This window comes from Cervus elaphus, chromosome 22 (assembly GCF_910594005.1).
Source record: "Cervus elaphus chromosome 22, mCerEla1.1, whole genome shotgun sequence".
NCBI lineage: Eukaryota > Metazoa > Chordata > Mammalia > Artiodactyla > Cervidae > Cervus > Cervus elaphus.
In genome coordinates this window covers 84,133,649-84,160,904 of record NC_057836.1, presented here as the reverse complement: position 1 = coordinate 84,160,904, position 27,256 = coordinate 84,133,649, and positions in this window count along the sequence as shown.

The following is a 27,256-nucleotide window of genomic DNA, read 5'->3' as shown; positions in this document are numbered from 1 at the left end:
CACGTGGCCATCATGTGGGAATCACGTGGGAATAATGTGGGCATCAGGTGGGTATCACGTGGGCAACACGTGGGAATCACGTGGGAATCAGGTGGCCATCACGTGGGAATCACGTGGGCATCACGTTGGAATCACATGGGAATCACGTGGGCATCACGTGGGCATCACGTGGGCAACACGTGGAAATCACGTGGGAATCACGTGGGAATCACGGGGGAATCACGAGGGTATCACGTGGGCATCACGTGGGCATCACGTGGGCAACACATGGGAATCACGTGGGCATCACGTGGGAATCACGTGGGCAACAGTGGGAATCACATGGGAATCACGTGGGCAACACGTGGGAATCACTTGGGAATCACGTGGGCATCACGTGGGCAACACGTGGGAAACACGTATGCATCACGTGGGAATCACGTGGGCATCACGTGGGCATCACGTGGGAATCACGTGGGAATCACGTGGCCATCACGTGGGAATCACGTGGGCATCACGTGGGAATCACGTGGGAATCACGTGGGCATCACCTGTGAATCACGTGGGAATCACGTGGCAAACACGTGGTCAACACATGGGCATCACGTGGGAATCACGTGGCCATCACGTGGGAATCACGTGGGCATCACGTGGGCATCACGTGGGCAACACGTGGGAATCACGTGGCCATCACGTGGGAATCACGTGAGCATCACGTGGGAATCACGTGGAAATCACGTGGCCATCACGTGGGAATCACGTGGGAATCACGTGGGCATCACGTGAGAATCACGTGGGAATCAAGTGGGAATCACGTGGGCAATATGTGGGAAACACGTGGGCATCACGTGGGCAACACGTGGGAAACACGTGGCCATCACGTGGGAATCACGTGAGAATCACGTGGGCAACATGTGGGAATCACGTGGGAATCACGTGGGCATCACGTGGGCATCACATGGGAATCTGTGGGAATCACGTGGCCATCACGTGGGAATCACGTGGGAATCAGGTGGGAATCACGTGGGCAACACGTGGGAATCACGTGGGCATCACGTGGGCATCACGTGGGCATCACGTGGGAATCACGTGGGAATCACGTAGGCATCACGTGGGCATCACGTGGGAATCACGTGGAAATCACGTGGGCATCACGTGGCCATCACGTGGGCATCACGTGGCCATCACGTGGGAATCACGTGGGCATCACGTGGGCATCACGTGGGAATCACGTGGGAATCACGTGGGCATCACCTGTGAATCACGTGGGAATCACGTGGCAAACACGTGGTCAACACGTGGGCATCACGTGGGAATCACGTGGCCATCACGTGGGAATCACGTGGGAATCACGAGGGCATCACGTGGGAATCACGTGTTCTCCTCGTTTTTGTATTTTGCTTTTTTTTTCTTGCTCCACGTATTCTTCTCCCCTGTTTCTTCGCCTCGGGATTTTCACACTTCTCTTGCTCCTCGTAGTGGCATACTGTTGATCCTCCTCTGATTTTCGCCCCTTGTGTTCTCCTCGTTTTTGTATTTTGCTTTTTTTTCCTGCTCCTCGTATTTTCTCCCCTGTTTCTTCACATCAGCTTTTTCACACTTCTCTTACTCCTCGTAGTGGCATACTGTTGATCCTCCTCTGATTTTCGCCCCTTGTGTTCTCCTCGTTTTTGTATTTTGCTTTTTTTTTCTTGCTCCTCGTATTCTTCTCCCCTGTTTCTTCACATCAGCTTTTTCACAGTTCTCTTACTCCTCGTAGTGGCTTACTGTTGATCCTCCTCTGATTTTCGCCCCTTGTGTTCTCCTCGTTTTTGTATTTTGCTTTTTTTTTCTTGCTCCGCGTATTCTTCTCCCCTGTTTCTTCGCCTCGGGTTTTTCACACTTCTCTTACTCCACCTAGTGCCACAGTTTTGATCCTCCTCTGATTTTCGCCCCTTGTGTTCTCCTCGTTTTTGTATTTTGCTTTTTTTTCCTTGCTCCTCGTATTCTTCTCCCCTGTTTCTTCGCCTCGGGTTTTTCACACTTCTCTTACTCCACCTAGTGCCACACTTTTGATCCTCCTCTGATTTTCGCCCCTTGTGTTCTCCTCGTTTTTGTACTTTGCTTGTTTTTTCTTGTTCCTCGTATTCTTCTCCCGTGTTTCTTCGCCTCGGGTTTTTCACACTTCTCTTGCTCCTCGTAGTGCCACACTTTTGATCCTCCTCTGATTTTCGCCCCTTGTGTTCTCCTCGTTTTTGTATTTTGCTTTTTTTTTCTTGCTCCTCATATTCTTCTCCCCTGTTTCTTCACATCAGCTTTTTCACACTTCTCTTACTCCTCGTAGTGGCATACTGTTGATCCTCCTCTGATTTTCGCCCCTTGTGTTCTCCTCGTTTTTGTATTTTGCTTTTTTTTCCTTGCTCCTCGTATTCTTCTCCCCTGTTTCTTCGCCTCGGGTTTTTCACACTTCTCTTACTCCACGTAGTGCCACACTTTTGATCCTCCTCTGATTTTCGCCCCTTGTGTTCTCCTCGTTTTTGTATTTTGCTTGTTTTTTCTTGCTCCTCGTATTCTTCTCCCCTGTTTCTTCACCTCAGGTTTTTCACACTTCTCTTACTCCTCGTAGTGGCATACTGTTGATCCTCCTCTGATTTTCGCCCCTTGTGTTCTCCTCGTTTTTGTATTTTGCTTTTTTTTTCTTTCTCCTCGTATTCTTCTCCCCTGTTTCTTTGCCTCGGGTTTTTCACACTTCTCTTACTCCACGTAGTGCCACACTTTTGATCCTCCTCTGATTTTCGCCCCTTGTGTTCTCCTCGTTTTTGTATTTTGCTTTTTTTTCTTGCTCCTCGTATTCTTCTCCCCTGTTTCTTCACATCAGCTTTTTCACACTTCTCTTACTCCTCGTAGTGCCACACTTTTGATCCTCCTCTGATTTTCGCCCCTTGTGTTCTCCTCGTTTTTGTATTTTGCTTTTTTTTTCTTGCTCCTCGTATTCTTCTCCCCTGTTTCTTCCCCTCGGGTTTTTCACACTTCTCTTACTCCACGTAGTGTGACACTTTTGATCCTCCTCTGATTTTCGCCCCTTGTGTTCTCCTCGTTTTTGTATTTTGCTTTTTTTCTTGCTCCTCGTATTCTTCTCCCCTGTTTCTTCACCTCGGGTTTTTCACACTTCTCATGCTCCTCGTAGTGGCACACTGTTGATCCTCCTCTGATTTTCGCCCCTTGTGTTCTCCTCATTTTTGTATTTTGCTTTCTTTTTCTTGCTCCTCGTATTCTTCTCCCCTGTTTCTTCACCTTGGGTTTTTCACACTTCTCTTACTCCACGTAATGCCACACTTTTGATCCTCCTCTGATTTTCGCCACTTGTGTTCTCCTCGTTTTTGTATTTTGCTTTTTTTTCTTGCTCCTCGTATTCTTCTCCCCTGTTTCTTCTCCTCGCGTTTTTCACACTTCTCTTACTCCACCTAGTGCCACACTTTTGATCCTCCTCTGATTTTCGCCCCTTGTGTTCTCCTCGTTTTTGTATTTTACTTTTTTTCTTGCTCCTCGTATTCTTCTCCCCTGTTTCTTCGCTTCGGGTTTTTCACACTTCTCTTGCTCCTCGTAGTGGCATACTGTTGATCCTCCTCTGATTTTCGCCCCTTGTGTTCTCCTCGTTTATGTATTTTGCTTTTTTTTTCTTGCTCCTCGTATTCTTCTCCCCTGTTTCTTCACATCAGCTTTTTCACACTTCTCTTACTCCTCGTAGTGCCACACTTTTGATCCTCCTCTGATTTTCGCCCCTTGTGTTCTCCTCGTTTTTGTATTTTGCTTTTTTTTCTTGCTCCTCGTATTCTTCGCCCCTGTTTCTTCGCCTCGGGTTTTTCACACTTCTCTTGCTCCTCGTAGTGGCATACTGTTGATCCTCCTCTGATTTTCGCCCCTTGTGTTCTCCTCGTTTTTGTATTTTGCTTTTTTTTTCTTGCTCCCCGTATTCTTCTCCCCTGTTTCTTCACATCAGCTTTTTCACACTTCTCTTACTCCTCGTAGTGGCATACTGTTGATCCTCCTCTGATTTTCGCCCCTTGTGTTCTCCTCGTTTTTGTATTTTGCTTTTTTTTCCTTGCTCCTCGTATTCTTCTCCCCTGTTTCTTTGCCTCGGGTTTTTCACACTTCTCTTACTCCACCTAGTGCCACACTTTTGATCCTCCTCTGATTTTCGCCCCTTGTGTTCTCCTCGTTTTTGTATTTTGCTTTTTTGTTCTCGCTCCTCGTATTCTTCTCCCGTGTTTCTTCGCCTCGCGTTTTTCACACTTCTCTTACTCCACCTAGTGCCACACTTTTGATCCTCCTCTGATTTTCGCCCCTTGTGTTCTCCTCGTTTTTGTATTTTGCTTTTTTTTTCTTGCTCCTCGTAATCTTCTCCCCTGTTTCTTCACCTCGGGTTTTTCACACTTCTCTTACTCCAGCTAGTGCCACACTTTTGATCCTCCTCTGATTTTCGCCCCTTGTGTTCTCCTCGTTTTTGTATTTTGCTTTTTTTTCTTGCTCCTCGTATTCTTCTCTGCTGTTTCTTCGCCTCGGGTTTTTCACACTTCTCTTGCTCCTCGTAGTGGCATACTGTTGATCCTCCTCTGATTTTCGCCCCTTGTGTTCTCCTCGTTTTTGTATTTTGCTTTTTTTCTTGCTCCTCGTATTCTTCTCCCCTGTTTTTCCACCTCGGGTTTTTCACACTTCTCTTGCTCCTCGTAGTGGCATACTGTTGATCCTCCTCTGATTTTCGCCCCTTGTGTTCTCCTCGTTTTTGTATTTTGCTTTTTTTTTCTTGCTCCTCGTATTCTTCTCCCCTGTTTCTTCACATCAGCTTTTTCACACTTCTCTTACTCCTCGTAGAGGCATACTGCTGATCCTCCTCTGATTTTCGCCCCTTGTGTTCTCCTCGTTTTTGTATTTTGCTTTTTTTTTCTTTCTCCTCGTATTCTTCTCCCCTGTTTCTTTGCCTCGGGTTTTTCACACTTCTCTTACTCCACGTAGTGCCACACTTTTGATCCTCCTCTGATTTTCGCCCCTTGTGTTCTCCTCGTTTTTGTATTTTGCTTTTTTTTCTTGCTCCTCGTATTCTTCTCCCCTGTTTCTTCACATCAGCTTTTTCACACTTCTCGTACTCCTCGTAGTGCCACACTTTTGATCCTCCTCTGATTTTCGCCCCTTGTGTTCTCCTCGTTTTTGTATTTTGCTTTTTTTTTCTTGCTCCTCGTATTCTTCTCCCCTGTTTCTTCCCCTCGGGTTTTTCACACTTCTCTTACTCCACGTAGTGTGACACTTTTGATCCTCCTCTGATTTTCGCCCCTTGTGTTCTCCTCGTTTTTGTATTTTGCTTTTTTTCTTGCTCCTCGTATTCTTCTCCCCTGTTTCTTCACCTCGGGTTTTTCACACTTCTCATGCTCCTCGTAGTGGCACACTGTTGATCCTCCTCTGATTTTCGCCCCTTGTGTTCTCCTCATTTTTGTATTTTGCTTTCTTTTTCTTGCTCCTCGTATTCTTCTCCCCTGTTTCTTCACCTTGGGTTTTTCACACTTCTCTTACTCCACGTAATGCCACACTTTTGATCCTCCTCTGATTTTCGCCACTTGTGTTCTCCTCGTTTTTGTATTTTGCTTTTTTTTCTTGCTCCTCGTATTCTTCTCCCCTGTTTCTTCTCCTCGCGTTTTTCACACTTCTCTTACTCCACCTAGTGCCACACTTTTGATCCTCCTCTGATTTTCGCCCCTTGTGTTCTCCTCGTTTTTGTATTTTACTTTTTTTCTTGCTCCTCGTATTCTTCTCCCCTGTTTCTTCGCTTCGGGTTTTTCACACTTCTCTTGCTCCTCGTAGTGGCATACTGTTGATCCTCCTCTGATTTTCGCCCCTTGTGTTCTCCTCGTTTATGTATTTTGCTTTTTTTTTCTTGCTCCTCGTATTCTTCTCCCCTTTTTCTTAACCTCAGGTTTTTCACACATTTGTTGCTCCTCGTATTTTCACACTTTTCATGCTCCTCTTATTTTTCACACTTTTCTGCTCCTCGTATTTTTCTGTTTTTTTTTTTTTTGCTCCTCGTATGTTTCTTCCCTTTTCTTGCTCCTCGTGTTTTTCACACTTTTCTTGCTCCTCGTATTTTCACACGTTTGATGCTCCTCTTATTTTTCACACTTTTCTGCTCCTCGTATTTTTTGTTTTTGTTTTTGTTTTTTGCTCCTCATATATTTCTTCCCTTTTCTTGCTCCTCGTGTTTTTCACTATTTTCTTTCTCCTCGTATTTTCACACTTTTGAGGCTCCACTTATTTTCCCCACTTTTCTACTCCTCGTATTTTTGTGTTTTTTTTTTTTTTCGCTCCTCATATTTTTCTCCCCTATTTCTCCTCCTGGGATTTTTCACACTTTTCTTGCTCCTCGTATTTTTACACTTTTATGCTTCTCTGATCCCGTTGGAATCACTTGGGCATCACGTGGGTGTAACGTGGGCATCACGTGGTCTTCACGTGGGCATCACGTGAGAATCAGTTTGGAGTCACGTGGGAATCACGTGGGCATCACGTTGGAATCACATGGGAATCACGTGGGCATCACGTGGGCATCACCTGGGCAACACGTGGAAATCACGTGGGAATCACGTGGGAATCACGTGAGAATCACTTGGGAGTCACGTGGGAATCACGTGGGCATCAAGTGGGAATCACGTGGGAATCACGTGGGCAACACGTGGGAATCACCTGGCCATCATGTGTGAATCACGTGGGAATAATGTGGGCATCAGGTGGGTATCACGTGGGAATCACGTGGGAATCACGTGAGAATCACGTGGCCATCACTTGGGAATCACGTGGGAATCACGTGGGAAACACGTGGGAATCACGTGGCCATCATGTGGGAATCACGTGGGAATAATGTGGGCATCAGGTGGGTATCACGTGGGCAACACGTGGGAATCACGTGGGAATCAGGTGGCCATCACGTGGGAATCACGTGGGCATCACGTTGGAATCACATGGGAATCACGTGGGCATCACGTGGGCATCACGTGGGCAACACGTGGAAATCACGTGGGAATCACGTGGGAATCACGGGGGAATCACGAGGGTATCACGTGGGCATCACGTGGGCATCACGTGGGCAACACATGGGAATCACGTGGGCATCACGTGGGAATCACGTGGGCAACAGTGGGAATCACATGGGAATCACGTGGGCAACACGTGGGAATCACTTGGGAATCACGTGGGCATCACGTGGGCAACACGTGGGAAACACGTATGCATCACGTGGGAATCACGTGGGAATCACGTGGAAATCACGTGGGCATCACGTGGGAATCACGTGGGAATCACGTGGCCATCACGTGGGAATCACGTGGGCATCACGTGGGAATCACGTGGGAATCACGTGGGCATCACCTGTGAATCACGTGGGAATCACGTGGCAAACACGTGGTCAACACGTGGGCATCACGTGGGAATCACGTGGCCATCACGTGGGAATCACGTGGGCATCACGTGGGCAACACGTGGGAATCACGTGGCCATCACGTGGGAATCACGTGGGCATCACGTGGGAATCACGTGGAAATCACGTGGCCATCACGTGGGAATCACGTGGGAATCACGTGGGCATCACGTGAGAATCACGTGGGAATCAAGTGGGAATCACGTGGGCAATATGTGGGAAACACGTGGGCATCACGTGGGCAACACGTGGGAAACACGTGGCCATCACGTGAGAATCACGTGGGCAACATGTGGGAATCACGTGGGAATCACGTGGGAATGACGTGGGCATCACGTGGGAATTACGTGGGCATCACGTGGCCATCACGTGGGAATCACTTGGGAATCACGTGGGCATCACGTGGGCATCACATGGGAATCTGTGGGAATCACGTGGCCATCACGTGGGAATCACGTGGGAATCAGGTGGGAATCACGTGGGCAACACGTGGGAATCACGTGGCCATCACATGGGCATCACGTGGGCATCACGTGGGAATCACGTGGGAATCACGTAGGCATCACGTGGGCATCACGTGGTAATCACGTGGAAATCACGTGGGCATCACGTGGCCATCACGTGGGAATCACGTGGCCAATACGTGGGAATCACGTGGGCATCACGTGGGCATCACGTGGGAATCACGTGGGAATCACGTGGGCATCACCTGTGAATCACGTGGGAATCACATGGCAAACACGTGGTCAACACGTGGGCATCACGTGGGAATCACGTGGCCATCACGTGGGAATCACGTGGGAATCACGAGGGCATCACGTGGGAATCACGTGGGCAACACGTGGGAATCACGTGGCCATCACGTGGGAATCACGTGGGCATCACGTGGGAATCACGTGGGCATCACGTGGGCATCACGTGGAAATCACGTGGCCATCACGTGGGAATCACGTGGGAATCACGTGGGCATCACGTGAGAATCACGTGGGAATCAAGTAGGAATCATGTGGGCAATATGTGGGAAACACGTGGGCATCACGTGGGCAACACGTGGGAAACACGTGGCCATCACGTGGGAATCACGTGAGAATCACGTGGGCAACATGTGGGAATCACGTGGGAATGACGTGGGCATCACGTGGGAATTACGTGGGCATCACGTGGCCATCACGTGGGAATCACTTGGGAATCACGTGGGCATCACGTGGGCATCACATGGGAATCACGTGGGAATCACGTGGCCATCACGTGGGAATCACGTGGGAATCAGGTGGGAATCACGTGGGCAACACGTGGGAATCACGTGGCCATCACATGGGCATCACGTGGGCATCACGTGGGAATCACGTGGGAATCACGTAGGCCTCACGTGGGCATCACGTGGGAATCACGTGGGCATCACGTGGGAATCACGTGGCCATCACGTGGGCATCGCGTGGCCATCACGTGGGAATCACGTGGGCATCACGTGGCCATCACGTGGCCATCACGTGGGAATCACGTGGGCATCACGTGGGCATCACGTGGGAATCACGTGGGAATCACGTGGGAATCACGTGGCCATCACGTGGGAATTACGTGGGCATCACTTGGGCATCACGTGGGAATCACGTGGGAATCACGTGGGCATCACGTGGGAATCACGTTGGAATCACGTGGGAATCACGTGGGAATCACGTGGGCATCAAGTGGCCATCACGTGGGCATCACGTGGGAATCACGTGGGAATCACGTGGGCATCACGTGGGAATCACGTGGCCATCACGTGAGAATCACGTGGGCATCACGTGGCCATCACGTGGGAATCACGTGGGAATCACGTGGGCAACACGTGGGAATCACGTGGGCATCACGTGGGCAACACGTGGGCATCACGTGGGCATCAGGTGGGCATCACGTGGGAATCACGTGGGAATTACGTGGGAATCATGTGGGCATCACGTGAGAATCACTTGGGAATCACGTGGGAATCTTCGCCTCGGTTTTTTCACAATGCTCTTGCTCCTCGTAGTTGCATACTGTTGATTCTCCTCTGATTTCCAACCCTTGTCTGCTCCTCGTTCTTGTCTTTTGCTTTTTCTTTCTTGCTCCTCGTATTCTTCTCCCCTGTTTCTTCAACTCGGGTTTTTCACACTGCTCTTGCTCCTTGTATTGGCATACATTTGATTCTCCTCTGATTTTCCCCACTTGTCTGCTCCTCGTTTTTGTATTTTGCTTTTTTTTTCTTGCTCCCCGTATTCTTCTCCTCTGTTTCTTCGCCTCGGGTTTTTCACACTGCTCTTGCTCCTTGTAGTGCCACACTGTTGATCCTCCTCTGATTTTCGCCCCTTGTGTTCTCTTCGTTTTTGTATTTTGCTTTTTTTTTCTTGCTCCTCGTATTCTTCTCTCCTGTTTCTTCACCTCGGGTTTTTCACTCTTCTCTTGCTCCTCATAGTGGCATACTGTTGATCCTCCTCTGATTTTCGCCCCTTGTGTTCTCCTCGATATTGTATTTTGCTTTTATTTTCTTTCTCCTCGTATTCTTCTCCCCTGTTTCTTCGACTCGGGTTTTTCACAGTTCTCTTGCTCCTCGTAGTGCCACACGTTGATCCTCCTCTGATCTTCGCCCCTAGTGTTCTCCTCGTTTTTGTATTTTGCTTTTTTTTTCTTGCTCCTCGTATTCTTCTCCCCTGTTTTTTCGCCTCGGGTTTTTCACACTTCTCTTGCTCCTCGTAGTGGCGTACTGTTGATCCTCCTCTGATTTTCGCCCCTTGTGTTCTCCTCGTTTATGTATTTTGCTTTTTTTTCTTGCTCCTTGTATTCTTCTCCCCTGTTTCTTCACATCAGGATTTTCACACTGCTCTTGCTCCTTGTAGGGCCACACTTTTGATCCTCCTCTGATTTTCGCCCCTTGTGTTCTCCTCGTTTTTGTATTTTGCTTTTTTTTCTTGCTCCTCGTATTCTTCTCCCCTGTTTCTTCACATCAGGATTTTCACACTGCTCTTGCTCCTTGTTGTGCCACACTATTGATCCTCCTCTGATTTTCGCCCCTGGTGTTCTCCTCGTTTTTGTATTTTGCTTTATTTTTCTTGCTCCTCATATTTTTCTCCCCTGTTTCTTCGCCTCGGGTTTTTCACACTTCTCTTACTCCACGTAGTGGCATACAGTTGATCCTCCTCTGATTTTCGCCCCTTGTGTTCTCCTCGTTTTTGTATTTTGCTTTTTTTCTTGCTCCTCGTATTCTTCTCCCCTGTTTCTCCGCCTCGTGTTTTTCACACTTCTCTTGCTCCTCGTAGTGGCATACTGTTGATCCTCCTCTGATTTTCGCCCCTTGTGTTCTCCTCGTTTTTGTATTTTGCTTTTTTTTTCTTGCTCCTCGTATTCTTCTCCCCTGTTTCTTCACATCAGCTTTTTCACACTTCTCTTACTCCTCGTAGTGGCATACTGCTGATCCTCCTCTGATTTTCGCCCCTTGTGTTCTCCTCGTTTTTGTATTTTGCTTTTTTTTTTCTTTCTCCTCTTATTCTTCTCCCCTGTTTCTTTTCCTCGGGTTTTTCACACTTCTCTTACTCCACGTAGTGCCACACTTTTGATCCTCCTCTGATTTTCGCCCCTTGTGTTCTCCTCGTTTTTGTATTTTGCTTTTTTTTCTTGCTCCTCGTATTCTTCTCCCCTGTTTCTTCACATCAGCTTTTTCACACTTCTCGTACTCCTCGTAGTGCCACACTTTTGATCCTCCTCTGATTTTCGCCCCTTGTGTTCTCCTCGTTTTTGTATTTTGCTTTTTTTTTCTTGCTCCTCGTATTCTTCTCCCCTGTTTCTTCCCCTCGGGTTTTTCCCACTTCTCTTACTCCATGTAGTGCGACACTTTTGATCCTCCTCTGATTTTCGCCCCTTGTGTTCTCCTCGTTTTTGTATTTTGCTTTTTTTCTTGCTCCTCGTATTCTTCTCCCCTGTTTCTTCGCCTTGGGTTTTTCACACTTCTCATGCTCCTCGTAGTGGCACACTGTTGATCCTCCTCTGATTTTCGCCCCTTTGGTTCTCCTCGTTTTTGTATTTTGCTTTCTTTTTCTTGCTCCTCGTATTCTTCTCCCCTGTTTCTTCGCCTTGGGTTTTTCACACTTCTCTTACTCCACGTAATGCCACACTTTTGATCCTCCTCTGATTTTCGCCACTTGTGTTCTCCTCGTTTTTGTATTTTGCTTTTTTTTCTTGCTCCTCGTATTCTTCTCCCCTGTTTCTTCTCCTCGCGTTTTTCACACTTCTCTTACTCCACCTAGTGCCACACTTTTGATCCTCCTCTGATTTTCGCCCCTTGTGTTCTCCTCGTTTTTGTATTTTACTTTTTTTCTTGCTCCTCGTATTCTTCTCCCCTGTTTCTTCGCTTCGGGTTTTTCACACTTCTCTTGCTCCTCGTAGTGGCATACTGTTGATCCTCCTCTCATTTTCGCCCCTTGTGTTCTCCTCGTTTATGTATTTTGCTTTTTTTTTCTTGCTCCTCGTATTCTTCTCCCCTTTTTCTTAACCTCAGGTTTTTCACACATTTGTTGCTCCTCGTATTTTCACACTTTTCATGCTCCTCTTATTTTTCACACTTTTCTGCTCCTCGTATTTTTCTGTTTTTTTTTTTTGCTCCTCGTATGTTTCTTCCCTTTTCTTGCTCCTCGTGTTTTTCACACTTTTCTTGCTCCTCGTATTTTCACACGTTTGATGCTCCTCTTATTTTTCACACTTTTCTGCTCCTCGTATTTTTTGTTTTTGTTTTTGTTTTTTGCTCCTCATATATTTCTTCCCTTTTCTTGCTCCTCGTGTTTTTCACTATTTTCTTTCTCCTCGTATTTTCACACTTTTGAGGCTCCACTTATTTTCCCCACTTTTCTACTCCTCGTATTTTTGTGTTTTTTTTTTTTTCGCTCCTCATATTTTTCTCCCCTATTTCTCCTCCTGGGATTTTTCACACTTTTCTTGCTCCTCGTATTTTTACACTTTTATGCTTCTCTGATCCCGTTGGAATCACTTGGGCATCACGTGGGTGTAACGTGGGCATCACGTGGTCTTCACGTGGGCATCACGTGAGAATCAGTTTGGAGTCACGTGGGAATCACGTGGGCATCACGTTGGAATCACATGGGAATCACGTGGGCATCACGTGGGCATCACCTGGGCAACACGTGGAAATCACGTGGGAATCACGTGGGAATCACGTGAGAATCACTTGGGAGTCACGTGGGAATCACGTGGGAATCAAGTGGGAATCACGTGGGAATCACGTGGGCAACACGTGGGAATCACCTGGCCATCATGTGGGAATCACGTGGGAATAATGTGGGCATCAGGTGGGTATCACGTGGGAATCACGTGGGAATCACGTGAGAATCACGTGGCCATCACTTGGGAATCACGTGGGAATCACGTGGGAAACACGTGGGAATCACGTGGCCATCATGTGGGAATCACGTGGGAATAATGTGGGCATCAGGTGGGTATCACGTGGGCAACACGTGGGAATCACGTGGGAATCAGGTGGCCATCACGTGGGAATCACGTGGGCATCACGTTGGAATCACATGGGAATCACGTGGGCATCACGTGGGCATCACGTGGGCAACACGTGGAAATCACGTGGGAATCACGTGGGAATCACGGGGGAATCACGAGGGTATCACGTGGGCATCACGTGGGCATCACGTGGGCAACACGTGGGAATCACGTGGGCATCACGTGGGAATCACGTGGGCAACAGTGGGAATCACATGGGAATCACGTGGGCAACACGTGGGAATCACTTGGGAATCACGTGGGCATCACGTGGGCAACACGTGGGAAACACGTATGCATCACGTGGGAATCACGTGGGAATCACGTGGGCATCACGTGGGAATCACGTGGGAATCACGTGGCCATCACGTGGGAATCACGTGGGCATCACGTGGGAATCACGTGGGAATCACGTGGGCATCACCTGTGAATCACGTGGGAATCACGTGGCAAACACGTGGTCAACACATGGGCATCACGTGGGAATCACGTGGCCATCACGTGGGAATCACGTGGGCATCACGTGGGCATCACGTGGGCAACACGTGGGAATCACGTGGGCATCACGTGGGAATCACGTGAGCATCACGTGGGAATCACGTGGAAATCACGTGGCCATCACGTGGGAATCACGTGGGAATCACGTGGGCATCACGTGAGAATCACGTGGGAATCAAGTGGGAATCACGTGGGCAATATGTGGGAAACACGTGGGCATCACGTGGGCAACACGTGGGAAACACGTGGCCATCACGTGGGAATCACGTGAGAATCACGTGGGCAACATGTGGGAATCACGTGGGAATCACGTGGGCATCACGTGGGCATCACATGGGAATCTGTGGGAATCACGTGGCCATCACGTGGGAATCACGTGGGAATCAGGTGGGAATCACGTGGGCAACACGTGGGAATCACGTGGCCATCACATGGGCATCACGTGGGCATCACGTGGGAATCACGTGGGAATCACGTAGGCATCACGTGGGCATCACGTGGGAATCACGTGGAAATCACGTGGGCATCACGTGGCCATCACGTGGGCATCACGTGGCCATCACGTGGGAATCACGTGGGCATCACGTGGGCATCACGTGGGAATCACGTGGGAATCACGTGGGCATCACCTGTGAATCACGTGGGAATCACGTGGCAAACACGTGGTCAACACGTGGGCATCACGTGGGAATCACGTGGCCATCACGTGGGAATCACGTGGGAATCACGAGGGCATCACGTGGGAATCACGTGTTCTCCTCGTTTTTGTATTTTGCTTTTTTTTTCTTGCTCCACGTATTCTTCTCCCCTGTTTCTTCGCCTCGGGATTTTCACACTTCTCTTGCTCCTCGTAGTGGCATAATGTTGATCCTCCTCTGATTTTCGCCCCTTGTGTTCTCCTCGTTTTTGTATTTTGCTTTTTTTTCCTGCTCCTCGTATTTTCTCCCCTGTTTCTTCACATCAGCTTTTTCACACTTCTCTTACTCCTCGTAGTGGCATACTGTTGATCCTCCTCTGATTTTCGCCCCTTGTGTTCTCCTCGTTTTTGTATTTTGCTTTTTTTTTCTTGCTCCTCGTATTCTTCTCCCCTGTTTCTTCACATCAGCTTTTTCACAGTTCTCTTACTCCTCGTAGTGGCTTACTGTTGATCCTCCTCTGATTTTCGCCCCTTGTGTTCTCCTCGTTTTTGTATTTTGCTTTTTTTTTCTTGCTCCGCGTATTCTTCTCCCCTGTTTCTTCGCCTCGGGTTTTTCACACTTCTCTTACTCCACCTAGTGCCACAGTTTTGATCCTCCTCTGATTTTCGCCCCTTGTGTTCTCCTCGTTTTTGTATTTTGCTTTTTTTTCCTTGCTCCTCGTATTCTTCTCCCCTGTTTCTTCGCCTCGGGTTTTTCACACTTCTCTTACTCCACCTAGTGCCACACTTTTGATCCTCCTCTGATTTTCGCCCCTTGTGTTCTCCTCGTTTTTGTACTTTGCTTGTTTTTTCTTGTTCCTCGTATTCTTCTCCCGTGTTTCTTCGCCTCGGGTTTTTCACACTTCTCTTGCTCCTCGTAGTGCCACACTTTTGATCCTCCTCTGATTTTCGCCCCTTGTGTTCTCCTCGTTTTTGTATTTTGCTTTTTTTTTCTTGCTCCTCATATTCTTCTCCCCTGTTTCTTCACATCAGCTTTTTCACACTTCTCTTACTCCTCGTAGTGGCATACTGTTGATCCTCCTCTGATTTTCGCCCCTTGTGTTCTCCTCGTTTTTGTATTTTGCTTTTTTTTCCTTGCTCCTCGTATTCTTCTCCCCTGTTTCTTCGCCTCGGGTTTTTCACACTTCTCTTACTCCACGTAGTGCCACACTTTTGATCCTCCTCTGATTTTCGCCCCTTGTGTTCTCCTCGTTTTTGTATTTTGCTTGTTTTTTCTTGCTCCTCGTATTCTTCTCCCCTGTTTCTTCACCTCAGGTTTTTCACACTTCTCTTACTCCTCGTAGTGGCATACTGTTGATCCTCCTCTGATTTTCGCCCCTTGTGTTCTCCTCGTTTTTGTATTTTGCTTTTTTTTTCTTTCTCCTCGTATTCTTCTCCCCTGTTTCTTTGCCTCGGGTTTTTCACACTTCTCTTACTCCACGTAGTGCCACACTTTTGATCCTCCTCTGATTTTCGCCCCTTGTGTTCTCCTCGTTTTTGTATTTTGCTTTTTTTTCTTGCTCCTCGTATTCTTCTCCCCTGTTTCTTCACATCAGCTTTTTCACACTTCTCGTACTCCTCGTAGTGCCACACTTTTGATCCTCCTCTGATTTTCGCCCCTTGTGTTCTCCTCGTTTTTGTATTTTGCTTTTTTTTTCTTGCTCCTCGTATTCTTCTCCCCTGTTTCTTCCCCTCGGGTTTTTCACACTTCTCTTACTCCACGTAGTGTGACACTTTTGATCCTCCTCTGATTTTCGCCCCTTGTGTTCTCCTCGTTTTTGTATTTTGCTTTTTTTCTTGCTCCTCGTATTCTTCTCCCCTGTTTCTTCACCTCGGGTTTTTCACACTTCTCATGCTCCTCGTAGTGGCACACTGTTGATCCTCCTCTGATTTTCGCCCCTTGTGTTCTCCTCATTTTTGTATTTTGCTTTCTTTTTCTTGCTCCTCGTATTCTTCTCCCCTGTTTCTTCACCTTGGGTTTTTCACACTTCTCTTACTCCACGTAATGCCACACTTTTGATCCTCCTCTGATTTTCGCCACTTGTGTTCTCCTCGTTTTTGTATTTTGCTTTTTTTTCTTGCTCCTCGTATTCTTCTCCCCTGTTTCTTCTCCTCGCGTTTTTCACACTTCTCTTACTCCACCTAGTGCCACACTTTTGATCCTCCTCTGATTTTCGCCCCTTGTGTTCTCCTCGTTTTTGTATTTTACTTTTTTTCTTGCTCCTCGTATTCTTCTCCCCTGTTTCTTCGCTTCGGGTTTTTCACACTTCTCTTGCTCCTCGTAGTGGCATACTGTTGATCCTCCTCTGATTTTCGCCCCTTGTGTTCTCCTCGTTTATGTATTTTGCTTTTTTTTTCTTGCTCCTCGTATTCTTCTCCCCTTTTTCTTAACCTCAGGTTTTTCACACATTTGTTGCTCCTCGTATTTTCACACTTTTCATGCTCCTCTTATTTTTCACACTTTTCTGCTCCTCGTATTTTTCTGTTTTTTTTTTTTTTGCTCCTCGTATGTTTCTTCCCTTTTCTTGCTCCTCGTGTTTTTCACACTTTTCTTGCTCCTCGTATTTTCACACGTTTGATGCTCCTCTTATTTTTCACACTTTTCTGCTCCTCGTATTTTTTTTTTTTGTTTTTGTTTTTTGCTCCTCATATATTTCTTCCCTTTTCTTGCTCCTCGTGTTTTTCACTATTTTCTTTCTCCTCGTATTTTCACACTTTTGAGGCTCCACTTATTTTCCCCACTTTTCTACTCCTCGTATTTTTGTGTTTTTTTTTTTTTTCGCTCCTCATATTTTTCTCCCCTATTTCTCCTCCTGGGATTTTTCACACTTTTCTTGCTCCTCGTATTTTTACACTTTTATGCTTCTCTGATCCCGTTGGAATCACTTGGGCATCACGTGGGTGTAACGTGGGCATCACGTGGTCTTCACGTGGGCATCACGTGAGAATCAGTTTGGAGTCACGTGGGAATCACGTGGGCATCACGTTGGAATCACATGGGAATCACGTGGGCATCACGTGGGCATCACCTGGGCAACACGTGGAAATCACGTGGGAATCACGTGGGAATCACGTGAGAATCACTTGGGAGTCACGTGGGAATCACGTGGGCATCAAGTGGGAATCACGTGGGAATCACGTGGGCAACACGTGGGAATCACCTGGCCATCATGTGTGAATCACGTGGGAATAATGTGGGCATCAGGTGGGTATCACGTGGGAATCACGTGGGAATCACGTGAGAATCACGTGGCCATCACTTGGGAATCACGTGGGAATCACGTGGGAAACACGTGGGAATCACGTGGCCATCATGTGGGAATCACGTGGGAATAATGTGGGCATCAGGTGGGTATCACGTGGGCAACACGTGGGAATCACGTGGGAATCAGGTGGCCATCACGTGGGAATCACGTGGGCATCACGTTGGAATCACATGGGAATCACGTGGGCATCACGTGGGCATCACGTGGGCAACACGTGGAAATCACGTGGGAATCACGTGGGAATCACGTGAGAATCACTTGGGAGTCACGTGGGAATCACGTGGGCATCAAGTGGGAATCACGTGGGAATCACGTGGGCAACACGTGGGAATCACCTGGCCATCATGTGGGAATCACGTGGGAATAATGTGGGCATCAGGTGGGTATCACGTGGGAATCACGTGGGAATCACGTGAGAATCACGTGGCCATCACTTGGGAATCACGTGGGAATCACGTGGGAAATACGTGGGAATCACGTGGCCATCATGTGGGAATCACGTGGGAATAATGTGGGCATCAGGTGGGTATCACGTGGGCAACACGTGGGAATCACGTGGGAATCAGGTGGCCATCACGTGGGAATCACGTGGGAATCACGGGGGAATCACGAGGGTATCACGTGGGCATCACGTGGGCATCACGTGGGCAACACGTGGGAATCACGTGGGCATCACGTGGGAATCACGTGGGCAACAGTGGGAATCACATGGGAATCACGTGGGCAACACGTGGGAATCACTTGGGAATCACGTGGGCATCACGTGGGCAACACGTGGGAAACACGTATGCATCACGTGGGAATCACGTGGGAATCACGTGGAAATCACGTGGGCATCACGTGGGAATCACGTGGGAATCACGTGGCCATCACGTGGGCATCACGTGGGCATCACGTGGGAATCACGTGGGAATCACGTGGGCATCACCTGTGAATCACGTGGGAATCACGTGGCAAACACGTGGTCAACACGTGGGCATCACGTGGGAATCACGTGGCCATCACGTGGGAATCACGTGGGCATCACGTGGGAATCACGTGGAAATCACGTGGCCATCACGTGGGCATCACGTGGGCAACACGTGGGAATCACGTGGCCATCACGTGGGAATCACGTGGGCATCACGTGGGAATCACGTGGAAATCACGTGGCCATCACGTGGGAATCACGTGGGAATCACGTGGGCATCACGTGAGAATCACGTGGGAATCAAGTGGGAATCACGTGGGCAATATGTGGGAAACACGTGGGCATCACGTGGGCAACACGTGGGAAACACGTGGCCATCACGTGAGAATCACGTGGGCAACATGTGGGAATCACGTGGGAATCACGTGGGAATGACGTGGGCATCACGTGGGAATTACGTGGGCATCACGTGGCCATCACGTGGGAATCACTTGGGAATCACGTGGGCATCACGTGGGCATCACATGGGAATCTGTGGGAATCACGTGGCCATCACGTGGGAATCACGTGGGAATCAGGTGGGAATCACGTGGGCAACACGTGGGAATCACGTGGCCATCACATGGGAATCACGTGGGCATCACGTGGGAATCACGTGGGAATCACGTAGGCATCACGTGGGCATCACGTGGTAATCACGTGGAAATCACGTGGGCATCACGTGGCCATCACGTGGGAATCACGTGGCCAATACGTGGGAATCACGTGGGCATCACGTGGGCATCACGTGGGAATCACGTGGGAATCACGTGGGCATCACCTGTGAATCACGTGGGAATCACATGGCAAACACGTGGTCAACACGTGGGCATCACGTGGGAATCACGTGGCCATCACGTGGGAATCACGTGGGAATCACGAGGGCATCACGTGGGAATCACGTGGGCAACACGTGGGAATCACGTGGCCATCACGTGGGAATCACGTGGGCATCACGTGGGAATCACGTGGGCATCACGTGGGCATCACGTGGAAATCACGTGGCCATCACGTGGGAATCACGTGGGAATCACGTGGGCATCACGTGAGAATCACGTGGGAATCAAGTAGGAATCATGTGGGCAATATGTGGGAAACACGTGGGCATCACGTGGGCAACACGTGGGAAACACGTGGCCATCACGTGGGAATCACGTGAGAATCACGTGGGCAACATGTGGGAATCACGTGGGAATGACGTGGGCATCACGTGGGAATTACGTGGGCATCACGTGGCCATCACGTGGGAATCACTTGGGAATCACGTGGGCATCACGTGGGCATCACATGGGAATCACGTGGGAATCACGTGGCCATCACGTGGGAATCACGTGGGAATCAGGTGGGAATCACGTGGGCAACACGTGGGAATCACGTGGCCATCACATGGGCATCACGTGGGCATCACGTGGGAATCACGTGGGAATCACGTAGGCCTCACGTGGGCATCACGTGGGAATCACGTGGGCATCACGTGGGAATCACGTGGCCATCACGTGGGCATCGCGTGGCCATCACGTGGGAATCACGTGGGCATCACGTGGCCATCACGTGGCCATCACGTGGGAATCACGTGGGCATCACGTGGGCATCACGTGGGAATCACGTGGGAATCACGTGGGAATCACGTGGCCATCACGTGGGAATCACGTGGGCATCACTTGGGCATCACGTGGGAATCACGTGGGAATCACGTGGGCATCACGTGGGAATCACGTTGGAATCACGTGGGAATCACGTGGGAATCACGTGGGCATCAAGTGGCCATCACGTGGGCATCACGTGGGAATCACGTGGGAATCACGTGGGCATCACGTGGGAATCACGTGGCCATCACGTGAGAATCACGTGGGCATCACGTGGCCATCACGTGGGAATCACGTGGGAATCACGTGGGCAACACGTGGGAATCACGTGGGCATCACGTGGGCAACACGTGGGCATCACGTGGGCATCAGGTGGGCATCACGTGGGAATCACGTGGGAATTACGTGGGAATCATGTGGGCATCACGTGAGAATCACTTGGGAATCACGTGGGAATCTTCGCCTCGGGTTTTTCACAATGCTCTTGCTCCTCGTAGTTGCATACTGTTGATTCTCCTCTGATTTCCAACCCTTGTCTGCTCCTCGTTCTTGTCTTTTGCTTTTTCTTTCTTGCTCCTCGTATTCTTCTCCCCTGTTTCTTCAACTCGGGTTTTTCACACTGCTCTTGCTCCTTGTATTGGCATACATTTGATTCTCCTCTGATTTTCCCCACTTGTCTGCTCCTCGTTTTTGTATTTTGCTTTTTTTTTCTTGCTCCCCGTATTCTTCTCCTCTGTTTCTTCGCCTCGGGTTTTTCACACTGCTCTTGCTCCTTGTAGTGCCACACTGTTGATCCTCCTCTGATTTTCGCCCCTTGTGTTCTCTTCGTTTTTGTATTTTGCTTTTTTTTTCTTGCTCCTCGTATTCTTCTCTCCTGTTTCTTCACCTCGGGTTTTTCACTCTTCTCTTGCTCCTCATAGTGGCATACTGTTGATCCTCCTCTGATTTTTGCCCCTTGTGTTCTCCTCGATATTGTATTTTGCTTTTATTTTCTTTCTCCTCGTATTCTTCTCCCCTGTTTCTTCGACTCGGGTTTTTCACAGTTCTCTTGCTCCTCGTAGTGCCACACGTTGATCCTCCTCTGATCTTCGCCCCTAGTGTTCTCCTCGTTTTTGTATTTTGCTTTTTTTTTCTTGCTCCTCGTATTCTTCTCCCCTGTTTTTTCGCCTCGGGTTTTTCACACTTCTCTTGCTCCTCGTAGTGGCGTACTGTTGATCCTCCTCTGATTTTCGCCCCTTGTGTTCTCCTCGTTTATGTATTTTGCTTTTTTTTCTTGCTCCTTGTATTCTTCTCCCCTGTTTCTTCACATCAGGATTTTCACACTGCTCTTGCTCCTTGTAGGGCCACACTTTTGATCCTCCTCTGATTTTCGCCCCTTGTGTTCTCCTCGTTTTTGTATTTTGCTTTTTTTTCTTGCTCCTCGTATTCTTCTCCCCTGTTTCTTCACATCAGGATTTTCACACTGCTCTTGCTCCTTGTTGTGCCACACTATTGATCCTCCTCTGATTTTCGCCCCTGGTGTTCTCCTCGTTTTTGTATTTTGCTTTATTTTTCTTGCTCCTCATATTTTTCTCCCCTGTTTCTTCACCTCGGGTTTTTCACACTTCTCTTACTCCACGTAGTGGCATACAGTTGATCCTCCTCTGATTTTCGCCCCTTGTGTTCTCCTCGTTTTTGTATTTTGCTTTTTTTCTTGCTCCTCGTATTCTTCTCCCCTGTTTCTCCGCCTCGTGTTTTTCACACTTCTCTTGCTCCTCGTAGTGGCATACTGTTGATCCTCCTCTGATTTTCGCCCCTTGTGTTCTCCTCGTTTTTGTATTTTGCTTTTTTTTTCTTGCTCCTCGTATTCTTCTCCCCTGTTTCTTCACATCAGCTTTTTCACACTTCTCTTACTCCTCGTAGTGGCATACTGCTGATCCTCCTCTGATTTTCGCCCCTTGTGTTCTCCTCGTTTTTGTATTTTGCTTTTTTTTTTCTTTCTCCTCGTATTCTTCTCCCCTGTTTCTTCCCCTCGGGTTTTTCCCACTTCTCTTACTCCATGTAGTGCGACACTTTTGATCCTCCTCTGATTTTCGCCCCTTGTGTTCTCCTCGTTTTTGTATTTTGCTTTTTTTCTTGCTCCTCGTATTCTTCTCCCCTGTTTCTTCGCCTTGGGTTTTTCACACTTCTCATGCTCCTCGTAGTGGCACACTGTTGATCCTCCTCTGATTTTCGCCCCTTGTGTTCTCCTCGTTTTTGTATTTTGCTTTCTTTTTCTTGCTCCTCGTATTCTTCTCCCCTGTTTCTTCGCCTTGGGTTTTTCACACTTCTCTTACTCCACGTAATGCCACACTTTTGATCCTCCTCTGATTTTCGCCACTTGTGTTCTCCTCGTTTTTGTATTTTGCTTTTTTTTCTTGCTCCTCGTATTCTTCTCCCCTGTTTCTTCTCCTCGCGTTTTTCACACTTCTCTTACTCCACCTAGTGCCACACTTTTGATCCTCCTCTGATTTTCGCCCCTTGTGTTCTCCTCGTTTTTGTATTTTACTTTTTTTCTTGCTCCTCGTATTCTTCTCCCCTGTTTCTTCGCTTCGGGTTTTTCACACTTCTCTTGCTCCTCGTAGTGGCATACTGTTGATCCTCCTCTCATTTTCGCCCCTTGTGTTCTCCTCGTTTATGTATTTTGCTTTTTTTTTCTTGCTCCTCGTATTCTTCTCCCCTTTTTCTTAACCTCAGGTTTTTCACACATTTGTTGCTCCTCGTATTTTCACACTTTTCATGCTCCTCTTATTTTTCACACTTTTCTGCTCCTCGTATTTTTCTGTTTTTTTTTTTTGCTCCTCGTATGTTTCTTCCCTTTTCTTGCTCCTCGTGTTTTTCACACTTTTTTTGCTCCTCGTATTTTCACACGTTTGATGCTCCTCTTATTTTTCACACTTTTCTGCTCCTCGTATTTTTTGTTTTTGTTTTTGTTTTTTGCTCCTCATATATTTCTTCCCTTTTCTTGCTCCTCGTGTTTTTCACTATTTTCTTTCTCCTCGTATTTTCACACTTTTGAGGCTCCACTTATTTTCCCCACTTTTCTACTCCTCGTATTTTTGTGTTTTTTTTTTTTTCGCTCCTCATATTTTTCTCCCCTATTTCTCCTCCTGGGATTTTTCACACTTTTCTTGCTCCTCGTATTTTTACACTTTTATGCTTCTCTGATCCCGTTGGAATCACTTGGGCATCACGTGGGTGTAACGTGGGCATCACGTGGTCTTCACGTGGGCATCACGTGAGAATCAGTTTGGAGTCACGTGGGAATCACGTGGGCATCACGTTGGAATCACATGGGAATCACGTGGGCATCACGTGGGCATCACCTGGGCAACACGTGGAAATCACGTGGGAATCACGTGGGAATCACGTGAGAATCACTTGGGAGTCACGTGGGAATCACGTGGGAATCAAGTGGGAATCACGTGGGAATCACGTGGGCAACACGTGGGAATCACCTGGCCATCATGTGGGAATCACGTGGGAATAATGTGGGCATCAGGTGGGTATCACGTGGGAATCACGTGGGAATCACGTGAGAATCACGTGGCCATCACTTGGGAATCACGTGGGAATCACGTGGGAAACACGTGGGAATCACGTGGCCATCATGTGGGAATCACGTGGGAATAATGTGGGCATCAGGTGGGTATCACGTGGGCAACACGTGGGAATCACGTGGGAATCAGGTGGCCATCATGTGGGAATCACGTGGGAATCACGGAGGAATCACGAGGGTATCACGTGGGCATCACGTGGGCATCACGTGGGCAACACATGGGAATCACGTGGGCATCACGTGGGAATCACGTGGGCAACAGTGGGAATCACATGGGAATCACGTGGGCAACACGTGGGAATCACTTGGGAATCACGTGGGCATCACGTGGGCAACACGTGGGAAACACGTATGCATCACGTGGGAATCACGTGGGAATCACGTGGGCATCACGTGGGAATCACGTGGGAATCACGTGGCCATCACGTGGGAATCACGTGGGCATCACGTGGGAATCACGTGGGAATCACGTGGGCATCACCTGTGAATCACGTGGGAATCACGTGGCAAACACGTGGTCAACACATGGGCATCACGTGGGAATCACGTGGCCATCACGTGGGAATCACGTGGGCATCACGTGGGCATCACGTGGGCAACACGTGGGAATCACGTGGCCATCACGTGGGAATCACGTGAGCATCACGTGGGAATCACGTGGAAATCACGTGGCCATCACGTGGGAATCACGTGGGAATCACGTGGGCATCACGTGAGAATCACGTGGGAATCAAGTGGGAATCACGTGGGCAATATGTGGGAAACACGTGGGCAACACGTGGGCAACACGTGGGAAACACGTGGGCATCACGTGGGAATCACGTGGGAATCACGTGGGCAACATGTGGGCATCACGTGGGAATCACGTGGGCATCACGTGGGCATCACATGGGAATCTGTGGGAATCACGTGGCCATCACGTGGGAATCACGTGGGAATCAGGTGGGAATCACGTGGGCAACACGTGGGAATCACGTGGCCATCACATGGGCATCACGTGGGCATCACGTGGGAATCACGTGGGAATCACGTAGGCATCACGTGGGCATCACGTGGGAATCACGTGGAAATCACGTGGGCATCACGTGGCCATCACGTGGGCATCACGTGGCCATCACGTGGGAATCACGTGGGCATCACGTGGGCATCACGTGGGAATCACGTGGGAATCACGTGGGCATCACCTGTGAATCACGTGGGAATCACGTGGCAAACACGTGGTCAACACGTGGGCATCACGTGGGAATCACGTGGCCATCACGTGGGAATCACGTGGGAATCACGAGGGCATCACGTGGGAATCACGTGTTCTCCTCGTTTTTGTATTTTGCTTTTTTTTTCTTGCTCCTCGTATTCTTCTCCCCTGTTTCTTCGCCTCGGGATTTTCACACTTCTCTTGCTCCTCGTAGTGGCATAATGTTGATCCTCCTCTGATTTTCGCCCCTTGTGTTCTCCTCGTTTTTGTATTTTGCTTTTTTTTCCTGCTCCTCGTATTTTCTCCCCTGTTTCTTCACATCAGCTTTTTCACACTTCTCTTACTCCTCGTAGTGGCATACTGTTGATCCTCCTCTGATTTTCGCCCCTTGTGTTCTCCTCGTTTTTATATTTTGCTTTTTTTTTCTTGCTCCTCGTATTCTTCTCCCCTGTTTCTTCACATCAGCTTTTTCACAGTTCTCTTACTCCTCGTAGTGGCTTACTGTTGATCCTCCTCTGATTTTCGCCCCTTGTGTTCTCCTCGTTTTTGTATTTTGCTTTTTTTTTCTTGCTCCGCGTATTCTTCTCCCCTGTTTCTTCGCCTCGGGTTTTTCACACTTCTCTTACTCCACCTAGTGCCACAGTTTTGATCCTCCTCTGATTTTCGCCCCTTGTGTTCTCCTCGTTTTTGTATTTTGCTTTTTTTTCCTTGCTCCTCGTATTCTTCTCCCCTGTTTCTTCGCCTCGGGTTTTTCACACTTCTCTTACTCCACCTAGTGCCACACTTTTGATCCTCCTCTGATTTTCGCCCCTTGTGTTCTCCTCGTTTTTGTACTTTGCTTGTTTTTTCTTGTTCCTCGTATTCTTCTCCCGTGTTTCTTCGCCTCGGGTTTTTCACACTTCTCTTGCTCCTCGTAGTGCCACACTTTTGATCCTCCTCTGATTTTCGCCCCTTGTGTTCTCCTCGTTTTTGTATTTTGCTTTTTTTTTCTTGCTCCTCATATTCTTCTCCCCTGTTTCTTCACATCAGCTTTTTCACACTTCTCTTACTCCTCGTAGTGGCATACTGTTGATCCTCCTCTGATTTTCGCCCCTTGTGTTCTCCTCGTTTTTGTATTTTGCTTTTTTTTTTTGCTCCTCGTATTCTTCTCCCCTGTTTCTTCGCCTCGGGTTTTTCACACTTCTCTTACTCCACGTAGTGCCACACTTTTGATCCTCCTCTGATTTTCGCCCCTTGTGTTCTCCTCGTTTTTGTATTTTGCTTGTTTTTTCTTGCTCCTCGTATTCTTCTCCCCTGTTTCTTCACCTCAGGTTTTTCACACTTCTCTTACTCCTCGTAGTGGCATACTGTTGATCCTCCTCTGATTTTCGCCCCTTGTGTTCTCCTCGTTTTTGTATTTTGCTTTTTTTTTCTTGCTCCTCGTATTCTTCTCCCCTGTTTCTTCACATCAGCTTTTTCACAGTTCTCTTACTCCTCGTTCGGGCATACTGTTGATCCTCCTCTGATTTTCGCCCCTTGTGTTCTCCTCGTTTTTGTATTTTGCTTTTTTTTTCTTGCTCCGCGTATTCTTCTCCCCTGTTTCTTCGCCTCGGGTTTTTCACACTTCTCTTACTCCACCTAGTGCCACACTCTTGATCCTCCTCTGATTTTCGCCCCTTGTGTTCTCCTCGTTTTTGTATTTTGCTTTTTTTTTCTTGCTCCTCGTATTCTTCTCCCCTGTTTCTTTGCCTCGGGTTTTTCACACTTCTCTTACTCCACGTAGTGCCACACTTTTGATCCTCCTCTGATTTTCGCCCCTTGTGTTCTCCTCGTTTTTGTATTTTGCTTTTTTTTCTTGCTCCTCGTATTCTTCTCCCCTGTTTCTTCGCCTCGGGTTTTTCACACTTCTCTTGCTCCTCGTAGTGGTATACTGTTGATCCTCCTCTGATTTTCGCCCCTTGTGTTCTCCTCGTTTTTGTATTTTGCTTTTTTTTCCTTGCTCCTCGTATTCTTCTCCCCTGTTTCTTCACCTCGGGTTTTTCACACTTCTCTTGCTCCTCGTAGTGGCATACTGTTGATCCTCCTCTGATTTTCGCCCCTTGTGTTCTCCTCGTTTTTGTATTTTGCTTTTTTTTCCTTGCTCCTCGTATTCTTCTCCCCTGTTTCTTCACCTCGGGTTTTTCACACTTCTCTTGCTCCTCGTAGTGGCATACTGATGATCCTCCTCTGATTTTCGCCCCTTGTGTTCTCCTCGTTTTTGTATTTTGCTTTTTTTTTCTTGCTCCGCGTATTCTTCTCCCCTGTTTCTTCGCCTCGGGTTTTTCACACTTCTCTTACTCCAGCTAGTGCCACACTTTTGATCCTCCTCTGATTTTCGCCCCTTGTGTTCTCCTCGTTTTTGTATTTTGCTTTTTTTTCTTGCTCCTCGTATTTTCTCCCCTGTTTCTTCACATCAGCTTTTTCACACTTCTCTTACTCCTCGTAGTGGCATACTGTTGATCCTCCTCTGATTTTCGCCCCTTGTGTTCTCCTCGTTTTTGTATTTTGCTTTTTTTTCCTTGCTCCTCGTATTCTTCTCCCCTGTTTCTTCACCTCG